Source organism: Crocuta crocuta, unplaced genomic scaffold (genome assembly GCF_008692635.1).
Source record: "Crocuta crocuta isolate KB4526 unplaced genomic scaffold, BGI_CrCroc_1.0 scaffold119, whole genome shotgun sequence".
Classification (NCBI taxonomy): Eukaryota; Metazoa; Chordata; class Mammalia; order Carnivora; family Hyaenidae; genus Crocuta; species Crocuta crocuta.
The window spans coordinates 10,271,157-10,277,368 of record NW_027551562.1 but is presented as its reverse complement, the minus strand read 5'-3'; positions in this window follow the sequence as shown (position 1 = coordinate 10,277,368).

Here is a 6,212-nt window from a genome sequence, read left to right as displayed (position 1 = left end):
TTCTGGCCGTGCAGGGGGGCGGGGGGCTCAGGGGTGGCACTGAGTGGGTCTGAGGAAGGGGGAGGGGCCCTTGGCAGAGGGAGGGGACTTTGGGGGAAGCAGGGGAGAGAATGGAAGGGACAGAGCAGACAGGTGAGAGGGTGAGGCTGGAGGCAGTCTTGCAGCCCCCGCCACAGGTGCACACACACAGGCCGGTACACGCGCACTAACCCCACCGATACGCACACATGCACGTGCACACACACCCATACATCCATGTGCACATAGGCACCCCCACCACAGGTGTATGCGCACACACACGCACCCATACATGCCACACGTACACACACACACACATAAACTTTTCATCATGGCTCCCACCAGCCTCAGGCTGCGAAGCAGAGCAAGACCCCTACCAGGGGGGGCGTGGGTACCCCGACATGGCCCCTGCTCTCACGGCCCGGCCCTTCCCTTGTGCTTACCCCGGCCACTTTCTCACGAAAGAAGACAGAAACGCCAGTGCAGGGTCCTAGCAGAGCGACCCCCCCACAGAGGCGCCAGGAGGGCCCTCGGGCGAGCAGACACGCGGGAGAGGCCCCTACAAGCCCCCGAGCCAGACGACCGCGGGCGCGCCCTGGCGGCTCTGCAGGCCGGCCGGGCAGACGGCACCGGGACTGGAGAAGCTGACCCCACGGTCAGGACACCACGCTGGCCCCCGGCCTCTGCTCCCCTTCTGTGGAGAGGCGTCCCCAGGGAGTCAGAGCTTTAAATGTCAAAAGAGATCGTTGGAATGATAGGTGGTTCTCCAGGCGATTCCACTCGGTCACAACAAGACGGGCAGCCCCACCCCCAGGCATGCACTCACGCTTGCCCAGAAACATCCATATGCTCACGGCGGCGCCGCCACAGCCGCGGAACGGGGAGCAGAGCACGGAGCCTCAGAGGACGCGTGGACAGACTGTTCTCTCCACATATGGGGCCACAGCGTGGACGGGCCCCAGGGCGTTAGGCTGAGGGCAAGGGGCCGACACAAAAGCCCACATCCTCAGTGGGTCCATTTGCATGAAATGGGTGAGGCAGCCGGGCAGCCAGTAGGCAAGGGGGTGTGTGGCGGGTGAGAGCGGGCGGGGAGGGGGTTCCGTTTCGAGGCGATGAAAGTGTCACATTCACCGGGGGCAGCTGCACAAATTGGGAACACACCAAACCCGCGTGCACTGGTTGAATCGTCTGGAGCACATGCAATAAAGCTGTTACACGTTAACAAGAGAAGAGGAATTTTTGAAAGCAAAATGAGACTTAAAATCCAGGCTGAGAAAGATTCTAGATCTAATCACACAAATCTAAAAAGAAGTAGATACGAGGGGCGCCTAGGGGGCTTGGTCAGTTAAGGGTTCGACTTCAGCTCAGGTCATGATCTTGCGATTCATCAGTTCGAGCCCCGTGTCGGGCTCTGTGCTGACAGCTCAGAGCCTGGAGCTGCTTCAGATTCTGTGTCTCCCTCTCTCTCTGCCCCTCCCCCACTTGTGCTCTGTTTCTCTCTCTCAAAAATAAAGATTAAAAAAAATTTTTTTTAATTAAAAAAAAGGGCAAAGTGAAAGCAAGCAGAACTTTAAATCCAGGGGAGAAACGGAGACCCAGGAGGGGAGGGACAGGCTGGAAGGCAGCCCCGCCCGCGCCGTGCAGGGTGCCGCCCTGGCAAGTCGGCCATGAGCATGAATCTCTAAGATGCCCCAAGAATGCTGCCGAATGCCGGCCCCCTGAAATGTCACCCAGATGCCTGTGGATGGGAGGGCGCGCTCACACACACAGAGCCACCGCCTCCCGGGCTCGGGGTAAGGGAGTGTCCCAGGGTGGGGGCTGCTGAGGGCTGGGTAAGCACCCGCTAAAACCTTCAGGCTTCTGAGCAGGGGTTCTGAGTCTCAAGGGGCACCTGACGCCTAACAGCTGCTGCTGGAGGGCGGATGGGTCTTTCACCAAGTGCTGGCCGTTTGCCAGCTCTGCCTTCCTGCGAATCCTCTGGGAGGGTCAGTGCTGACCGAGAGTGGGGAGCAGGCACCCTGAGCAGGGGGACAAAGAGCCACGCGGCGTGGGGGGAGCTGGCTCTGTGCTTCTGAGCACCCCCACAGGGTGTGGCAGACCCCTGACCCCCGCCGCGGCGAGAGCGCACTGGTGGCCGGAGCATGACGTGCACCTCAGGGGCTCAGGAAGGGCACGGCCCCAGGGCTTCCGGGCCCGCCTCGGGGAGAACCGCAGGCTGTGCACGTCCTTCACGGCAGAGAAACATCGGCTTAAAGGGGAGCCGCTGGGCGGGGCCCCAGGCCAGGACCCCCTTCCGCCTTCCTGGGGTCTGAAGACAGTGCCCGAGAAGGTCACCCACAGGAGGCTGGAGAGGGGGCCAGGCCGCATTCAGAGCCACAGCAGAGGTCCCTGACCCTGGTCACACTGTGAGCCCCAACTCTGGTCACACTGTGGGCCTTGACCTCGGTCACACTCTGAGCTCTGACCCTTGTCACACTCTGAGTCCTGATCCTGGTCATTCTATGGGCCCTGACCCTGGTCACACGCTCACCCTGACCCTAGTCACACGCTCACCCTGACCCTGGTCACACGCTCACCCTGACCCTGGTCACACTCTGAGTCCCAACCCCGGTCACACGCTGGGCCCTGACCTGAAGGCTCCTGGTGGAACTGAGGGTGGCTGGAGGCGTCCTGGACAGAGCCCACCCAGACCCTGGCCGGGTCACATCCCTCCCCGACCTGGGTAGTCGGCTGCAACTTTGCGGCCGGCCTCAGCCTGGGTCCCAGGGATCAGGCAGAAACTGCGGGAGGAGCGAGTCCCCAGGGGCCACGGGTGTGTTCCAGACAGAAGCACAGGCGGGGCCCTCGAGTCTGAGGACAAGGGGCGGGGCCGGTGTGGCTCCAGCGAGGGAGCGGGGCTACACCAGGAGGGGCGTAGGGCGTGTGCGCCTGGTGTCTAATCCGGTTAGCCGCATCCAGCATCAGTGCCCAGGTGCAGCTGTGCGGTGCGGCCAAGTGTCAAATCAGACAAGCCCGGCCACGGCCTTGGCTTCCCCAGCCCACGCCAGGTGACCCGCCCAAGGCAGCTAGCTGCTGGGCGCCCATGACCCTGCGTCCCGAGTACTTGGTGGTGGCCTGTGCCTGGGGAGCTGTGGTGAGGACAACATGACCCAGCAGGTGAAGTGGCCGACAGGTGCCGGGTGCTAAGGGACACAACGCACCTCATCCCCAGGCCCCAGTGCCCAGGGACACACAGGCGCTTCCAGGTCCCTGGAGCTGATCTCAAAGGAAAGTCCAAAGACCATAAAAAGGGCTGTGGGGTGGGGGTGGGGAGAGCCCCCAGACAGAGAATTTCAAGAGAGCAGAAGGGAGAGGAGGGCAGGGAGGGGCGTCTCCGGCAGTAGGAAGAGCTGGAGCAGAGTCTAGGAGGGACGAAGGTTTGGACCCTGTGGGAGAAGATGCAGGAGTTGAGGGGGCTGCAGTGTAGCCCCACGTGAGCCTGGGCACCATGGCCTTGACCGCCCAGCCCAGCAAGAGGCCAAGGGACCTGTCGACAACGCTCCCCACCCCACCCCAGCGTTCACTCTAGCGGCTGCGGGCTTGGTGGAGGGGGTGACCCGGTCACAGGTGGAGTGCATCCCGTGGAGGCTGCCGTGGGGGCTGCACGTGTGCATGTGTGTGTGCGTGTGCATGTGTGTGTGCGTGTATGTGTGTGCACATGTGCGGCCGTGCGTGCACGAGCACGTGTACGTGTGCACAGGTGTGCGTGTGTACATGTGCACATGTGCACACAGCTTTGCATGTATGTGTGCACATGTGTGTGCACGTGCACGTGTCTGGCATACGCGTGTGCATGCAAGTGTACGAGGGAGCAGTGGCTGGAGCCACACTCAAATCCTGTTGGAGCCTCAGGCAAGGCCCTTGCCATCGAGGTCCTGACCGCCACGGGGGGGCCAGGTGAGCCCCGCACAAGGGGCAGCCCCTTTGGCCTCATTAGAGATCAAGGTGTACCCGCCCCTCCAGCAGACACGGGGATTAGCGTCCCCAAGGCGACCCTGGCCCTTCCCCACCCCCAGCCTCCACCCAGGGCCTTCCTGTTGACCGAGCTCCCTCCTGCCTTTGTCCCTCAAGCCCCTGAGTACACTGTCTGGTTGTCCAGGCGGCAATCTGGCCCCCTCACCGTGCTCCATGAGGGGGTGTCCCGGGGCACCCTGGTAGCACTCAAACCCAGAGCCACTAGACCCGGACTCTGCCCTCGAGATAGGCATGGGGACCAAGGTGGACAGGGTGCCTGGCAGAGGCAGGAACGGGGTGGGTGTAGGGGCGGAGGGAGGCCATGGGGAGCCCAGGTAAGGGCGTCACAGGGAGGTGAAGGCCCCCAAAGCACAGAGAGGGGTCATCAGGGTGGGGAGGGGCTCCAGCCTGCGGGAGGTAGAGGAATGGGGAGGGGGACAGGGGCAGCGGGTGGAGGCGGGAGGGGCCCCAGTGGGCGGGGCATGAGTCTCCACGCCTCAGCCGCCCACAGGAAACCCAATGCCACTAATCCGCTCGGCTGACCGGTTGGGTGGCTGCACTGGTGTCTGCGTCCCTGCGGGCAGCCCCAGGGCGAGGGTGCAGTGGCTGCAGCCTGAGGACCGGACCTGAGAACCAGACCATGAGGGGGACGCGGCTGGTGCTGCTGCTGCTGCTGGCGGGCTGCGGTGGCCAGTTCGGTGAGGGGTGCAGGCAGTGGGGCCCCAAGCAGAGGAGAGGTGGGGGGGAGCGGGGGGTGAGTGGGGAGGGAAGAGCAGGGCCCTCGTCCCAAGCAAGGGAGAGGAGGGCGCTGTACCGAGGGGCCTGCCCCCAGGGCTGGGGCGGCAGCAGCGGCCCTGGGTGCCAGCGGCGGACCTGCGTGTCCCGCGGGCCGTGGGGCACAGACGGCACAGTCAGACCCACGCTCCCTGGTTCGGGGGCCACGGTGCGGCGGGCCTCAGGAGGCGCCTTAGGGAGACCAGAGACGGCGCTGGGCAGAGGGGAAACTGAGGTGGCCCTGAAGACAGCAGCCACACAGTGGGCTAGGGGGCTCCTGCGGCTGGGGGGACCCGGGAGGGGAGNGTGCCTCTCCCCCCCTCTGCCAAGCCGGCCTGTGGATGCACTGGGCCCACCCCACAGCCCGCGCCCCTCCTCACCTGTTCCCAAGGCCCCACTGCACCCCTCGGGTTGGGGGCTGCTCTCCACTGATGGGGACCCGGAGGGGGCGTCCTGCCACACCTCCCGGACCCTGCAGGCCCTGCCTCAAAGCTTCCAGAGCTGGTGTCTGGCCCCCACCTCGGCCCACCTCCCCCCTACCCCCACCGGGAGCACATCTGTCTCCAACTTCCTGCTCAAACCTCCCAAATCCTCCCAGAGCTTTGGTGGCTGGGCAGCTGGACCCTGGAGGGCACTATCCCCTGAAACCTGGGCCTCCAGGACAGAGGGCTGCGGAGGGGCGGGGCCTGCCTGATGGTGCTTCGCGGCTTCTTACCCAGTGGGGGGCCTGCGATGCTACAGCTGTCACGAGCCCACTCCTGTGTCCAGCTGCGTCACCGTCGCCACCTGCAGTGTGAACGAAACCATGTGCAAGACCACCCTCTACTCCCTGGAGATAGGTCAGTGGGCGCCGGGCGGGGCTGGGGTCCCAGGGTCAGATCCACCTCCCGGTCGTCACCGATGGCCAGCTGTGGGGCCCCACGCACAGCTCGCAGCCACTGCCCCGGCCATTTACGAAAAGGGCTTTTGGTGGAAGCGAAGTCCGCGCCCCCTCCCCGCCTTCTTTCCTTTAATGGAGATGCATCTGCAGCCTGGCTCGGGCATCACCCGGAGAGGAACCGCCCCATCCGTGTCAGCTGCTGCGTCCCCAGGGGCACACAGGATTCCCACGGCGGTGGAAGGAAAGGGGGGACTGAGATTCAGCAGTGACCCCCACCTCCACCCCGGGGGCACAGGGCCAGGCTTGGGGGGCCCTGGAGGTCGGGAGCTGACCGTGCACCCCCACGTGGCCCACAGTGTACCCCTTCCTGGGAGACTCCACGGTGACCAAGTCCTGCGCCAGCAAATGCGAGCCCTCGGACGCGGACGGCATCGGCCAGATGCGGCCCGTGTCCTGCTGCAACAGCGAGCTGTGCAACGTGGACGGGGCGCCCGCCCTGGACGGCGGCCGTGGCCTGGCCCTCCTGCTGGCACTCCTCCCCCTCTGG